The following is a 16,127-nucleotide window of genomic DNA, read 5'->3' on the forward strand; positions in this document are numbered from 1 at the left end:
CTCCTACCCTCGAACTCAAGAACATCATATACACAACTTTATACACTAGCCTCTGACGACCCCGCCCGGTCTTCCTCTCACTCCACCACACAACTGGAGTCCCTGAGAATAAAGTGGCTGAGAAAAGATCATGCAGGATCATCCCCGGCTCTACTTGCATCACCTATCAGGACGCACTAGACACACTGGTCCTCCCAACTCTCTCCAACCATCACCTGGATCTCATCTACATTCCACACTTCGAAAAGAAGCTATCATATCATCCCGCCACCATCACTCGTGCCAAATGAGAGCCCTCGTCCCCAGGTCTCAAGTCTGGAGCCACAGTGGTATCGAGGTCATCCCAGCTGGAACACACCGCTATATAAGATCAGCCTCATCCCAGCCACTGTCAACTTCATCAGCAATCAGGACACTGCCTGCCGCTCCGGTCTGTGTGAAGACTGCCTCACCCCGATACTGTATACTGGACACATTTCCTTCGTGCATTTTCAGGCTTCAGCGGCTGGCTAGTCATCACGCATTACCACCGATTGTTTTGACTATTATGAATCGTCATCATCATTACTATTAATCATCATTATCATCATCATTCCTAATCATGATCATTATAGTATCATTATCTATCGATTATCATATACTTATTATCATAATTACCATCACTGTCATTATTCTTATCATTATTGCATACACACAGACACACACACAGACACACACACACACACACACACACACACACAGACACACACACACACACACACACACACACACACACACACACACACACACACACACACACACACACACACACACGGCAGCTCTCTTCCTGGGTCTCATATATTCCGATAATAGTGTTTGTAGAGTGCAGTGTTGTGATCCAATTTCACGGGTGTTACCTCGTGCTACGCCCACCCCCGCCCACCCCCGAGGATAGTATCCTCCACCACCCACCACCAAGGCTCCACCCCCTGCCCCACTCCCTAGCCTCTCCGCTAACCCTGGCTATCTCTTTCATCGACTACCAGAGATGCTATCAGCCACCCCACCCACTCTCAACCACACTCGTCAACTTTAGTTCTCCGCCACCAACAGTCTCCCTCACTCCGCCAGACCTCCACCACCATCATCATCCCTTGACCCCAGTCCTGTGCGACCATCAGCATGACCTGTGCGACCGTTGTACGACCCCAGGTGCAACCTTACCAACCCAACTGTCTGACTGGTGCCACTTATAATCATGGTTGAACTTTGACCTGACCCCTCCGACCAGGCCATCACACGTTAAGGAGTTCAAACTAGCCTTTAGAAATAAAGTACGACCTCATGAGATCACACACTCAGCTCGGGAAATGACAGATGTAAGACTCCTGTGCGTCCCGACATCTTTCCGTACCTGCGTGTACTGCCACTCGCCTCAACCTCACCGTCTTCCAGCCTCCGTCAACGGAACCGCCGACTATATCCATTAGCGGCACACGTCTTGGCACTCCTCCAGTCTCCCACCCCATCCTCCGTGCCATCCATACCACAAACACCAGCGCCTTACGCCTCCCCTCACCACCAGTGCCATCCATCCCTCACCAGTGCCTCAGGCAAACACCTTCACTTCTCCCATTCTACCCAGACCTTCCCACCCTGAACGTCCCACTTCAGAAATCATTCAGTTTCGTGTATAAGAGGCTTACATGCCACACTGAAGAAGGTAATTACCGACGTCTGCCATAAGACTTGCTACCCAGCACGTGTGTGTGTAGATACGAGACGTCGCTGTTGGCTTGACGCACAGGTTTGCTACATATGTAAGGAGAAGTACGCTTATACAAAGAAATGACTTTACACATATTATATATATTACCTCTTTCTAAAGGCTCCTGTGGCCCAACGCTGCGATACTTCCAGTAGCTGGGAGGTGTGGACTCCTTTAGAAAGAGGAGTTCTTTGACGAGACTGTACTCCCAATGATACAGACTTGCCGAAGGTGACTTTCAACTTGCGAAGTAACCTCGAGCACGAGTGCTCTCTCTCTCTCTCTCTCTCTCTCTCTCTCTCTCTCTCTCTCTCTCTCTCTCTCTCTCTCTCTCTCTCTCTCTCTCCATTTCTAATCACACCCTCACACGGCATAGTCAAGACGTCCTCCACATAAACAGAGAGTCTAATCCACATATTGTCTGGCACATCCCAAGATCATTAACATGTCTATGATCCAACACACAAGGTTGATAGTGAGGACTCCTTCCCTCCCATACATCAGTACTTTTTAACTTATTAGTTATAAAATATCAAATAATATAATTTGTGGTTCATTTTTGCTTGTATACTTTCATTTATTTTGTATTTATGTATAAAGTCTTCCTTCCCACGTGACATCTGATGTGGCACAGGACTGGCCACACCCTCCCCCAGGGTCGTGCCTACGAGGGAAATAACGACAGTTCTGGTTCTGTACTGCTACGCCCCATCTTACCACGAGGGCACCACGACGACACGACCTCCTGGGTGCGACGGCCTGGCCTTTGATATATATATATATAAGGGTCGTCGTGTCGTCATGCTCAAGGGTACCGCCGTCGTGTTCAAGAGTCGTGCTGTCGTGCTCAAGGGTTGTCCCGCCGTGGTGAAGGGTGGGGCTGTGTTGTGCCCTAGTGTGTGTCGTCTCTTCGCGGAGCCCTGGAGGAGCCTCGAGCGGAGCCTGTGAGCAGCGGTGGGAGGCTTCAGGAGAGCCTCTCCCCTCACCAGTGAGTGGCCTGTGAGGACACTCCCCCCTCCCTCCGCTCCGCTCCAGGCCAACCACACACCCTAACACAATATTGCACCAGACTCAGGGCCACGCGCGTCTACACTGACCTCGAGAACACCCTAGGTTGTGTGTGTGTGTGTGTGTGTGTGTGTGTGTGTGTGTGTGTGTGTGTGTGTGTGTGTTCATACGTATCATTGGTGGATCGTCAACCCATATCAACGGTGAACTACAATATGGAGGCGGGGTCACGCTGTCAATATTACCTATTGATAGAGGGAAAGAATTATTGTTGTTGTTGTTGTTGTTGTTGTTGTTGATGCCACAGATCAAGGCGGGAAGTTGCCATCCAACCCCAGCAAGTCAGCAGGTAAAGTTGCCTCATTAATACTGACACCATCCCGCGACCCCACGGCCTCCCCCGTACCCCCAGGTCACATCTCTGGCAAGTGGCGTCCATATTTCAGGCCACATTTTGAGGGGAACTTCTTCACGGGGCGGGAGGCCGTCCTGCACCCTGTGAAATACAGTCCTCCAAGACTTACTCCCCACTGACCAAGTTAGTGATCTATTTACCATCCACAGGCTGTGTGGCCGGGGGGGCTGGGGAGAAGGAATGGATCATCATCCACCACACGTGCGATCACAGTATGATAGCATCAATAATGTCCTCCCTGGAAGCATACGTTAGTAGACCTCGTCCTTACAGAAGGGTGACCGTTCTAACCCAGACCCTCAGACACCTGTGAATCTCACAGTCTTCTCTCTGGTCACCATAATATGGCTTCCGTATAGCGAGATCCACCGGTGATATTTCTTCCTATCTTACCAATGTCTGGTCATCATCATCACTGAAAGATACTGGGAAATCTGATGTAGTTAACCTTCATATATTCAAAGTTTCTGACAGGGTGTGGCATCGGGGTCTCATCTCTTAAGCTCCCTGCTTCTGGCTTCCCTCCCTCGCTTTGCTCCCTCTGTGGCCGATCTGTTTCCGTGGTTGTTGACAGATCAGCTTCTCCCCCTTTCTCCATCAACAGTGGCGTCCCTCAGAGGTTCTACATCGGCCGTACACATGGTCTCATCACCAGGAAACCTGACTTAAGTCAAAGGGTCAGTGTGCACCAAATATGTGGACGTTACCTCTCTGAAATATCACCTGGAAACCGTTTATTTATCTCATACACGAAGTCTTCATTAATGTACACTTCAAGATTTTACCTCAAGCCACATGGGAACAATGACTCCGTTCTTGCGGTAAGTTATTTACGAACACCAGAGCTCAGGTTGTGAACACCAACAAGGATCATTTGTTAACAAGGCGCGTGTAGGTTCCTGCGTCTCAGACTGGTCGTGTCATGGATTAATTAACGATGGTAGAAACCGACCATTACAGGCGGGGAGGGGATGTGTTGTACCACAACACTGCTTCCCCGGTGACTTGTTGTCAGAATACATCACCAGCAAGACCCGGCTCTGAGATCACATACCTGCGTTCCACTGACTCTTACACAAGCACCGGAAGAGCAAAAATTAAGAAAGATATGATATTATTGTTCTTCTAGAGGGAGTTGCACACGGCTGTCACCACATGAGAACCAGAAAACAATTTCTGTTAAAAATACAAATGCCGGCTGTCGGTAAACAAGAAATCTCGGCCAATCAGAACTCAGCACCAAGCCTCAGCTAATTCAAAACTCACCATCCATCCTCATCCAATCAGAACTCAGCACCAACACAGCAGACCTGGCCAGCGTGAAGGACGTGACGGAAGATCTAAACACACAAACATCGACCAGACATCACCAGGGCAGCCTCCACTCGTCACGTCCATACCTTCTCACCACAGTAACAAGCGGTGACGCGACACGTCTAAGTCATAATGACTGGAGAGAGAAACAATGATGTCTTCCTATCTCAAGGGTCAGGTCACAGAGCAAGCCATGATGCCCACCTGATGCTGGTGAACCCCAGGGTCCCAGCTGCTCTTGTATCGCTACCATGGACAACATGGAGGCAAGAAACACTGAACGCTACGCACCAGTCACGTTAACGCAAGGAATCCCACTGAAGCTGTAAACAAGAGATGTGGTTCCGGAGATTTACCCAAGTTGATGGACGAGAAGAGAACGATGTAGAAAGAGCCTCTACTCTACTGTCCAAAAACTGATGACAGGAATACTCAATGGTTGACAGCACTCACGAGCACGGAGCCGGGGATCGACCTGTGGGCACTGAGCACAACGCTCTCACCGAGGTCACTGGTTGGCCGGTGGCCGGAGTGGCTGGGTGGGACCAGTATTAATGATGGCCGAGCTTACTGGCCCAGTAAAGAATGACGACCCTTCACTTGCCGTCCTGTTCATCATCAGACATCCAGAACGAGGCTTAAACCCTCACTTCCCGCTACAACAATAACACAACACACACACTTCTGAGTCATACTGACACAACACACGCACCTCTCCGTCATACCTAACACAACACACGCACCTCTCCGTCATACCTAACACAACAACCTCTGCCTACATGCTAACTGTCTGTATATCCATACCTGTCTACCTTTCCTCCCTGCAAAAGGTAGCGCCAGGAAGAGACAAATTGACTCTTCCATGAGAGCTGCAGGTCACTTGACGTCACACCTCAGGGCCGTACCGCCGTGCTCAGGTTGTGACCAAGATAGACAATTAGACCCGATAGTCGGAAATCATACACATTATACATGATACAAACATCTTTGACAAAGACGATCATGAAAAAGAAAAACCTCACATTGTGGTCAACAGCAGGTAGTCCACGTGCACCAGCAGCAGCAGCAGTGGCGGAAGTAACAATACACAAAACTTTACCTTCACAACTTACAAAAGGTGTTTTAACAAAAGACATTTCCTACGGACGTACAGCCATTAGCAGCCGTGTTCACGCACTGCCTCTATGATCCTCCTCAACTCCTACACAACATTTCTCCTTTACCTATACTTCTACACACACTGATGTGACGCCAATGGTTTTCATATATTCTATACAATGTTTATGCATCATATCAGTGTCAATATAATTCATCGGTGTGTGTGTGTGTGTGTGTGTGTGTGTGTGTGTGTGTGTGTGTGTGTGTGTTGAAGTACCTGTTTACCTTTTTTGTACGGTACGGGGAAGGTATTTAACCCTCGTACGGCCCTCCCATCTATAGAACACTTTTGTCATACAACATTCCAGCCTTCTATACGCTGTCCACATCCTCTTTTAGTCTACTCCATTCACCCGCCACCTACACTGTAAACGTACTTCTTCACGTCTGATGACCATCTTAGTTACAGCAGCAGCCCGGCCTCCCGCCCTCGCACCTGTGTAGCAGGTGCGAGGGCGGTTTGGACTGGACAGGATGGGACAGGACAGTAGGGGAAGTAACAGTGTGACGGGACAGAAAATGGGAGAAGCACGTGCAACAGCATGACGGAAGAGGAGGACAAGTTACGGCAGGATTCAAAGCGTGTAACAACAGGATAAAAGAGGAGGATACGGCAGGACAGGATGGAACGCAGTACACAGCAGTGGGAAAGGATGATGGAAGAGGAAGCGCAACAGTAGAGCAGGAAAAGGAATGAAATAATTAGTGTAGAATACGGTAAACCAGAACACAGAACGAATAAAATTTGTCAGACAACGAAAGAGACATTGGGAAGACCAAGAAGGTACGAAGTATGGGAAGAGAAGGAGAAGACCAGAGAGGAAGAGAAGGATGATGGAGGAAGAACAGAGTGGAAGAGAAGGATGATGGAGGAAGAGGGTGTGGGAGTGAGTGAGTGAGCTGGGAACACTGAGAATGAGAGGGAGACTATGAAAGAAAGCGATAACAGAGAAGGAGGAAGGAGGGAAGAGGGACGCTTAAGCAGAGAAGCGATGGGATAAGAGCTCAGTGGATATTTCATATGAAGGAATGAAATGATGAGGAAAGAAGTGAAAGACTAGAAAAGGAAGTCTTAAAGTCTCTAGTGACACACCCACACACAAACACACGTACACACACACACACACACACACACACACACACACACACACACACACACACACACACACACACACACACACACACACACACACACACACACACACACACACACACACACACACACACACACACACACACACACACACACACACACACACACACACACACACACACACACACACACACACACACACACAACACACACACTTCTGAGTCATACTGACACAACACACGCACCTCTCCGTCATACCTAACACAACACACGCACCTCTCCGTCATACCTAACACAACACACGCACCTCTCCGTCATACCTAACACAACACACGCACCTCTCCGTCATACCTAACACAACACACGCACCTCTCCGTCATACCTAACACAACACACGCACCTCTCCGTCATACCTAACACAACACACGCACCTCTCCGTCATACCTAACACAACACACGCACCTCTCCGTCATACCTAACACAACACACGCACCTCTCCGTCATACCTAACACAACACACGCACCTCTCCGTCATACCTAACACAACACACGCACCTCTCCGTCATACCTAACACAACACACGCACCTCTCCGTCATACCTAACACAACACACGCACCTCTCCGTCATACCTAACACAACACACGCACCTCTCCGTCATACCTAACACAACACACGCACCTCTCCGTCATACCTAACACAACACACGCACCTCTCCGTCATACCTAACACAACACACGCACCTCTCCGTCATACCTAACACAACACACGCACCTCTCCGTCATACCTAACACAACACACGCACCTCTCCGTCATACCTAACACAACACACGCACCTCTCCGTCATACCTAACACAACAACCTCTGCCTACATGCTAACTGTCTGTATATCCATACCTGTCTACCTTTCCTCCTGCAAAGGTAGCGCCAGGAAGAGACAAATTGACTCTTCCATGAGAGCTGCAGGTCACTTGACGTCACACCTCAGGGCCGTACCGCCGTGCTCAGGTTGTGACCAAGATAGACAATTAGACCCGATAGTCGGAAATCATATACACATTATACATGATACAAACATCTTTTGACAAAGACGATCATGAAAAAGAAAAACCTCACATTGTGGTCAACAGCAGTAGTCCACGTGCACCAGCAGCAGCAGCAGTGGCGGAAGTAACAATACACAAAACTTTACCTTCACAACTTACAAAAGGTGTTTTAACAAAAGACATTTCCTACGGACGTACAGCCATTAGCAGCCGTGTTCACGCACTGCCTCTATGATCCTCCTCAACTCCTACACAACATTTCTCCTTTACCTATACTTCTACACACACTGATGTGACGCCAATGGTTTTCATATATTCTATACAATGTTTATGCATCATATCAGTGTCAATATAATTCATCGGTGTGGTGTGGTGTGGTGAGAGTGTGGCGGCGGGTGTGGTGGGACCAAGCTTGGCAGATACTGTCAAGGTCTGTCTGCTCCCAACGTTGGTCTGTCAAGCTTCAGGAAAGCTGTCAACGTTTTTGCTCTGACATGGACAATGATCTGCACGGCGGAGAAGGGCGAGCTGTCATTTTGGTCTGTGAAGCCTCGGGATGGTGGAGTCTGTGGGTTCCGTACCTGTCTGTTAAACCTGGAGAACCTGTCTGTTGAGTGCAACAGGCTGTCTGTTCGTACGCAGATATAACAGCGTCTCTACTATAACTGTGACCAGAGCCTGCCCATCCGACGTGATCAACACTCACACGTATTCAACTCTCCACCTGGTCACTATCACACTCTTGTTCACCATCACCATATGGCTATCACCACACGTGGTCATCATCCACTACACGTGGTCAACAGGAACGTCCTGACGAGCCCCTGGGCAACACAGGGTCACTCACCACCCTCGCAACATTCTCCTCCTCCTCCTCCTCCCGGGGCCGTCATAACTGATCAGTGAACCAAACGTCCTCGTGTGTATTTTTCCTCTGATAATTCATGCAGTTGTACAGCTCCTCAAGTTTTCCCTCTCACTTATCAACAGGAAGGCAGGCTCAGCCTTCAACCACCTAGCTTACTTAACCCCTCTCAAGTCTCCCTCTATGTTCTACGTGAAAAAAATCATTCTCTTCATGCCACCTTGCTTTCCCTCACCATACAGTGAACATGAGACACTCCTAACACTACACCTCGCTGTTCAAATATCAAGTACTTCACTCGCACTGCGTCGTAAGGTAATTCTCTCTCCTGCATGTCACAGCAGGTAACTGCTCACGACGCACCCATACTTCGACGCAACATCGGATTTCCGACAACGAGCGTCGGGTCGCACGATTCGCCAGGGACCCTCCGACGGACGGCGTCGTAACTTGAACAACAACTAATACGTCATAAATGTGTAAGTTACTAGTTCCCAGGAGGAGCTGACAGCTCTTTAAGCCAGAAGAAAAACAGAATAAAACTGGCAGTAACTGCTAACGATACAGTGTAATACGGCCAAGGAGCCATTATAAAAGTCGCTTGTCTAATTACAGCTGGGCGTAAAAGTCTCATCATTTTTCCTGACGAAACTCAGGCTGGTTTTAGGAGCGTCCTCCAATATCCACGTCAAACATCATTACCATATTCTGCACCAAACTAAAAGATAAACTTTCACAAAACTCAAACTAGTGTGACCAGGAACAAACCAACAAAGACCGTATCAAGGAGAAAATAATGCAAACTGTTTCCTCGCAATTAAACAACGAAAATACTCTGGCATGGCTTCCTGTCATATGACACTGTCAGGCAAGTGAGGCCAGAGCTCCTGTCAGTACTCAGGGACTGGACTGAGCTCAAGAGGAGAGAGCACGAGACACGTGACCATTATGTGCGTCACTTCCGTAACTGCATCTTGAAATTTTCTAAAAGAATATACGTCTACACGTGTTCGGTGATACACTTACATGACGGCCTCCGTAGTGAAGTGATCGGCGTTGCTGACCATGATTCACGCACGGGCCCGCCCGGGTTCGAAATCTGCGCGCGACAATATTATCTCAGTCAAGCCATGCGTTCATCATCCCCTCGGCGCTGTGTGTGTGTGTGTGTGTGTGTGGTACAATAAGGAGGGGAGGAGCGCAGTAAAGTGAGGGGAGGAGGGAGCAAGCCCTTACCATTAGACACCTTACTGATGTAGGGGAAGAGTAGGGTAGCTTGGGGGACATTGTTGTGGGGTGTAGGTAAGGTGTTTACACCACTGGGAAGGATACATATATGTCATGTGTGTAGGGATGTGTTGGCCAGGTGTGTGAGGATGTGTTGGCCAGGTGTGTGGGGATGTGTACGCCAGGTGTGTGAGGGTGGGTGAGCCAGATGCAGGTGGTGGCGCAAAACGCCTGTAGCCTCAAGGCTGAACTGACTATCTCCCGTGGGAGAGTCTGACCTAATACTGCTCCCCCTAGCCTCCCTCTAACCTCCCCACCACCCCAAGCACACCTGCCTTCCACTCTAACCCTCCCCCCCCCCCCCCCACACGGCAAGACCAGAAAACGAAATTCCCCGAAACGCAAATAGAACGCAGACATCTCGGAAATGGAAATGAGGAAGAAAAAATACATATAAAACATAGTTATAATACAGGAGGAGGGGAGTGAGAGGGTCAGAGATACCGTTATGGAAGGAGGTAGATCTGAGTGATTAGAATCTTTGGTGTTGGTCTATGGTACACACGGTACAGCCTGTACCATGAAGGTACGTGGTGGACCACGACGGTACACAGTGGACCACGGTACAGTTCTACTGAACCTTCTGATGAAGAATTATGATAACAAAAGCATCTGATGTAAATGATTCAGGCACGAATCAAATTCTCTTATATTCGTATTTGTCTACAGGTCACCAGGGGAAGTAATTAACAACGTGCAACGGCAAATCGCACTTGAGTGAGTATGTTATTAAAGGTCGGTTGATCAACACAGGTCACAGGTCAAAGGATATTTTGCCACGTCCTCGTCGGGTCACCAGACAGGTTATGGCTCTCTCTCTCTCTCTCTCTCTCTCTCTCTCTCTCTCTCTCTCTCTCTCTCTCTCTCTCTCTCTCTCTCTCTCTCTCTCTCTCTCTCACCTTTATCTCCACGACCATTTCCTCTCTACGTCCACCGTTTCGCAGTCTGCACCACACCTCCCACTAGCGCCTCACAGTCAGCCAGTCACCATCCTGGACGTAGTACATGACGCACACCTCCCCTCACCACCCCAGCTAACTTTCCTCCCTCACTATATCACCCTGGGGGAGAGGCTGGGCTAGCTCTCCCCCAGGCCCCAGCAAGCGTCATGCCTTCATAACACGAGCGTCCTCATGACGAGTCGTTGCTTGCGTCGTGCAGACACAAAGTCGTCTATGGTCGTGCTGGAAGAAAAAAAAAAAATTCCTCTGCACGACCCTAGCGACCATCATCTTTCGTCGTGTAACGTAAGTTATTCACCTCTGAATGTCGACTAAAGTGGATGGTGCGCCGTGCGGGGGCAACAAAGACGTATCCTCACCGTCAACTCTTCCATCACTAAACTGTTAACCCCAGCAACCATGATGATGTCACACCTGCCGTCAGACGTGTTGTGCACCTGAACATCACCATCCCCAGTGGCTCTCACTCAATGTAGTCCACACAACCGTCACCACTACAGTACCACGCACCGTCACCACTACAGTACCACGTACCGTCACCACTACAGTACCACGTACCGTCACCACTACAGTACCACGTACCGTCACCACTACAGTACCACGTACCGTCACCACTACAGTACCACGCACCGTCACCACTACAGTACCACGTACCGTCACCACTACAGTACCACGTACCGTCACCACTACAGTACCACGTACCGTCACCACTACAGTACCACGTACCGTCACCACTACAGTACCACGTACCGTCACCACTACAGTACCACGTACCGTCACCACTACAGTACCACCTACCGTCACCACTACAGTACCACGTACCGTCACCACTACAGTACCACGTACCGTCACCACTACAGTACCACGTAGTCACCACGTGGTGACTCTGGGACCACGTGCTGCGAGACCTGAGAATAACGGAGTCAGGTCGAGTCAGCGTTGATGGATAGGATTACCACCTGTGGGAGACGAAGCTGGCCATGATCTCACAAACACTGATCAGTGAAGACATGGTCTCCCATCAATATTCCTCACTGAATACACACTCAAAATTCTTCCGTATATTCCTCAACTAAAAGGAACATCATGTTCTGAATCTTCCTCAGGAAAGACACGTCGGAATCTTACTTCGTGAGGACACGTCATTAACATAACTGCCTGTTTACCACCAAGTTTCACTCGTCATTAATATAATCAGACACACACACACACACCAGGACGCGTCTGGTCCCACACAATCACCATTAATGTAATAACAATATTGAACTCCTCAACATCTTTGCGTACGATGGCCTGGCCTTTAACCCAGCCCTTAAAGGTCAGGCCAAGGGTCACATTTGAGAGAGAGAGAGAGAGAGAGAGAGAGAGAGAGAGAGAGAGAGAGAGAGAGAGAGAGAGAGAGAGAGAGAGAGAGAGAGAGAGAGAGAGAGAGAGAGAGAGAGAGAGAGAGAGAGAGAGAGAGAGAGAGAGAGAGAGAGAGATCATATTTGAAGCCTAAATCCTTTTGAATTATTGATAACAAAATTATATCATTATCTGTTTTAACTACATTTCGCATATTGGAATTTTGTTATCTTTATGATAATTGGAACAATGGAACAACCTAGTTGATGCATACTTTATATTTTTTTTAAAAATACGGGAAAAAAATAAATCAGAATACAGAATTGCCCAATACCAATTCATATTGGTCACGCGATGAAACAAAAAAGTTATATACAGAGCCCTGCGTATTTCCCGTGATATTTGCTCCCTGTTAACTTTCCCTATGCAATTCCAGGTTGGAGACACTTAATACCTTTCATATACTTTTTTGTGTTTGGTTCCACTTGACTGGGATTTGTGACTACTTTGCACAAGAGGACACACAACGCTAACCAGAACTACTCTAGACATAAACCTAGAAAATTGCCGTTCTAGAAATTATACTAGAAAAGCTGTCCAAACCTGGAAAAAAGGGAGAAAAATATTTACTGCTTTAGAAACAAAATAGGGAACAACCATATTCTAGAAGCAAAATCAGAAAACGGAACTATCCTAGAAATATAACTAGAAAACTGAACTACTTCAACATAAAAGCAGAAACCAAAACTACTCTAGAAATAAAACTGGGAAATTGATCTAAACTACAAACAATACCAGAGAATCAAATTAGATAATGGAGAGAGATATTCCACTTGGAGACTGGCTGTTGTAAAACCAATTACTGTAGACTTGGCAATACACAGTCTAGATATTCTGCCGAGCGCCGGCAAACTGCTTCTCACGGCTATTTAGCCGTTGGTTGACACACACTCTACCAAAGCTTTGCTCAGAGTATGTCGGTAACCGTCGTGCTCAAAAGTCGTACATTAGTGCTCAAGATTCGCACCGTCGTTCTCAAGGGCCGTACCGTCGTTCTCAAGGGTCGTACCGTCGTGCCCAAGAGTCGTACCGTTGCGCTCAAGAGTCGTACTGTCGTGCTCAAGAGTCGTACCGTCGTGCTCAAGGGTCGTACCGTCGTGCTCGATCAATTAATATGCCATCGAGGTCATGAAGCAAATATCGCACGGAGACATCAACGTCGACGACAACCGTTGTCACCAGTTATCACAGATCACTAGAGTAACTGTATGGCCAACTGTCACCAGTTATCACAGATCACTAGAGTAACTGTATGGCCAACTGTCACCAGTTATCACAGATCACTAGAGTAACTGTATGGCCAACTGTCACCAGTTATCACAGATCACTAGAGTAACTGTATGGCCAACTGTCACCAGTTATCACAGATCACTAGCGTAACTGTATGGCCAACTGTCACCAGTTATCACAGATCACTAGAGTAACTGTATGGCCAACTGTCACCAGTTATCACAGATCACTAGAGTAACTGTATGGCCAACTGTCACCAGTTATCACAGATCACTAGAGTAACTGTATGGCCAACTGTCACCAGTTATCACAGATCACTAGAGTAACTGTATGGCCAACTGTCACCAGTTATCACAGATCACTAGAGTAACTGTATGGCCAACTGTCAACCCTTCCAGTTCAAACATAGACTTGCCCAGGACCATCTTAAACCATCATGTCCTGAACAGGGTTGAGGGATTTTCATATACAAGTAATATACAGTTGTATCATGTCTTCCTAAAGTTAACAAAGGTACTTTGTGTTGCCCGTACGCAAGGAGGAGAGGCAAGGAACCATCATACGGGCCTTAAAGACTGACTGTCTTGTGTAAGAAGTGCGTCGTTTGTCTGGGAGATGGATGAATGATTGACTTTCGACTCAGATTAAGGGTGGGGCGGGGGCCATGAATCCCCATGGGGGAGGGGAGGAAGGGCGTGGTGGCGCCCTGCCAATGTGGGAGGAACCACAGACATACACGCCGGGAGGTCCCCTTCTGTTGCTAGCCCTCTGGTGTGACCCTTCTGTCGTCAATCCTGACTTCTGAGTCTTCTGTTCTGATTCTGTTTTCATCCTTCTGTTCTGAGGCTTCCCTCTGTACGAACGTTACAAGACTGTGAGTTACGGTACCGTACTTTACTTTGCCATGACCTCAACCGAGTGAGTGTTGCGACTCGTTACTTCCCACATCACTATACCCTAAACCTGTGACTGGTTGTCAACTTGATTTCCAGCAGCATTTGTTCCCTGTGCACCTCCGTCTGCAGCACTGGACGTGGCTGGTAACTCTGCCTCGCATATCCGACGCACGTACACCATAAAATCATCGACCAACCAACAAGGGGAGAGTACACAAACTCCAAATAACAAGCAAATGTACTCCGTAGCATAATTCTTGTGTACGCCAGTAAATGTTAAGTTAAAGCCACGGGATCGCATCCCGCGAGGGAAACCTCTTTCCATCCACCCAAACATAAACGGATCTTCGCCTCTGAGTCAAAGTGGGCCGCCTCTCAGACGTCGCCACACATCTCGCTGAGGAGACCTGAGAACCGTGTGATTCAGCTTTTACATAAATCATTTTATCTTCAGGTTGCGGCGTTACGTTACATTACGGTAACACCTAACACCACATGTGGCGTTACGTTACGTTACGGTGAGTACCACCTAACACCACATGAGGCGTTACGTTACGTTACGGTAACACCTAACACCACATGAGGCGTTACGTTACGTTACGGTAAGTAACATCTAACACCACATGAGGCGTTACGTTACATTACGATAAGTACCATCTAACACCACATTCATCAAAGCAATACATCAGATTCACCCACACTACACGTATAATGTGGTAGACAAAGACACTTCCAAGGTTAGGTCGTTCAACTTTAAACCCTAGTGTCAAGTTGTTGAATATAAACCCAAAGGCTTAAATCGTTAAACTTAATCCTAACATCAAACCGTTAAACTTTAAACCTCAAAATATTAAGTCGTTAAACTTCAACCTTCTAGAAGTTCTATGCGAAAGGGAAAAGTGTATTTCCAGGAATGAATTCTGGTGGTGGCGTGGCTGAGTTCAGAGAGTACAGCAGAGGATGGGTTGCGAACGTGGCACCTTGCACGAAATTCACACTCATCCAGCAACACCTCAAGAGCCAATCACGGTAAGTAAGGCCAGCTTTCCCCCGCACCAATACTTCTACATGGTCAGAAAACGCTTAGAATTGCATTTCAACCCCTTGAGTACGAGGGAACGACCCCTGAGCACGACGGCACGACCCTTGAGCACGACGGCACGACCCTTCAGCACGACGGCACGACCCTTGAGCACGACGGCACGACCCTTCAGCACGACGGCACGATCCTTGAGCACGACGGCACGACCCTTGAGCACGACGGCACGACCCTTGAGCACGACGGCACGACCCTTGAGTACGACGGCACGATCCGTGAGCACGACGGCACGACCCTTGAGCACGACGGCACACGATCCGTGAGCACGACGGCACGACCCTTGAGCACGACGGCACACGATCCGTGAGTACGACGGCACGACCCTTGAGCACGACGGCACACGATCCGTGAGCACGACGGCACGACCCTTGAGCACGACGGCACACGATCCGTGAGCACGACGTTTCGACCTGAGCCTTATGCGTCGGATCAGGAGCCAGCTTTTCATTCCCATATGAAGTCGTCCCATCGTAGTCACACATCGTATCGGCGTGCTACAGTGTAGTACGATCGTTCTGAAGTGTCGTGCTGTCGTGCTCAAGAGGAAAATCAAATCTAATCACGTAAGTTTCCGGTCAACTGCAAGGTACTGGCAACATTTCCTT

Source organism: Panulirus ornatus, chromosome 32 (genome assembly GCF_036320965.1).
Source record: "Panulirus ornatus isolate Po-2019 chromosome 32, ASM3632096v1, whole genome shotgun sequence".
NCBI classification, from domain to species: Eukaryota; Metazoa; Arthropoda; class Malacostraca; order Decapoda; family Palinuridae; genus Panulirus; species Panulirus ornatus.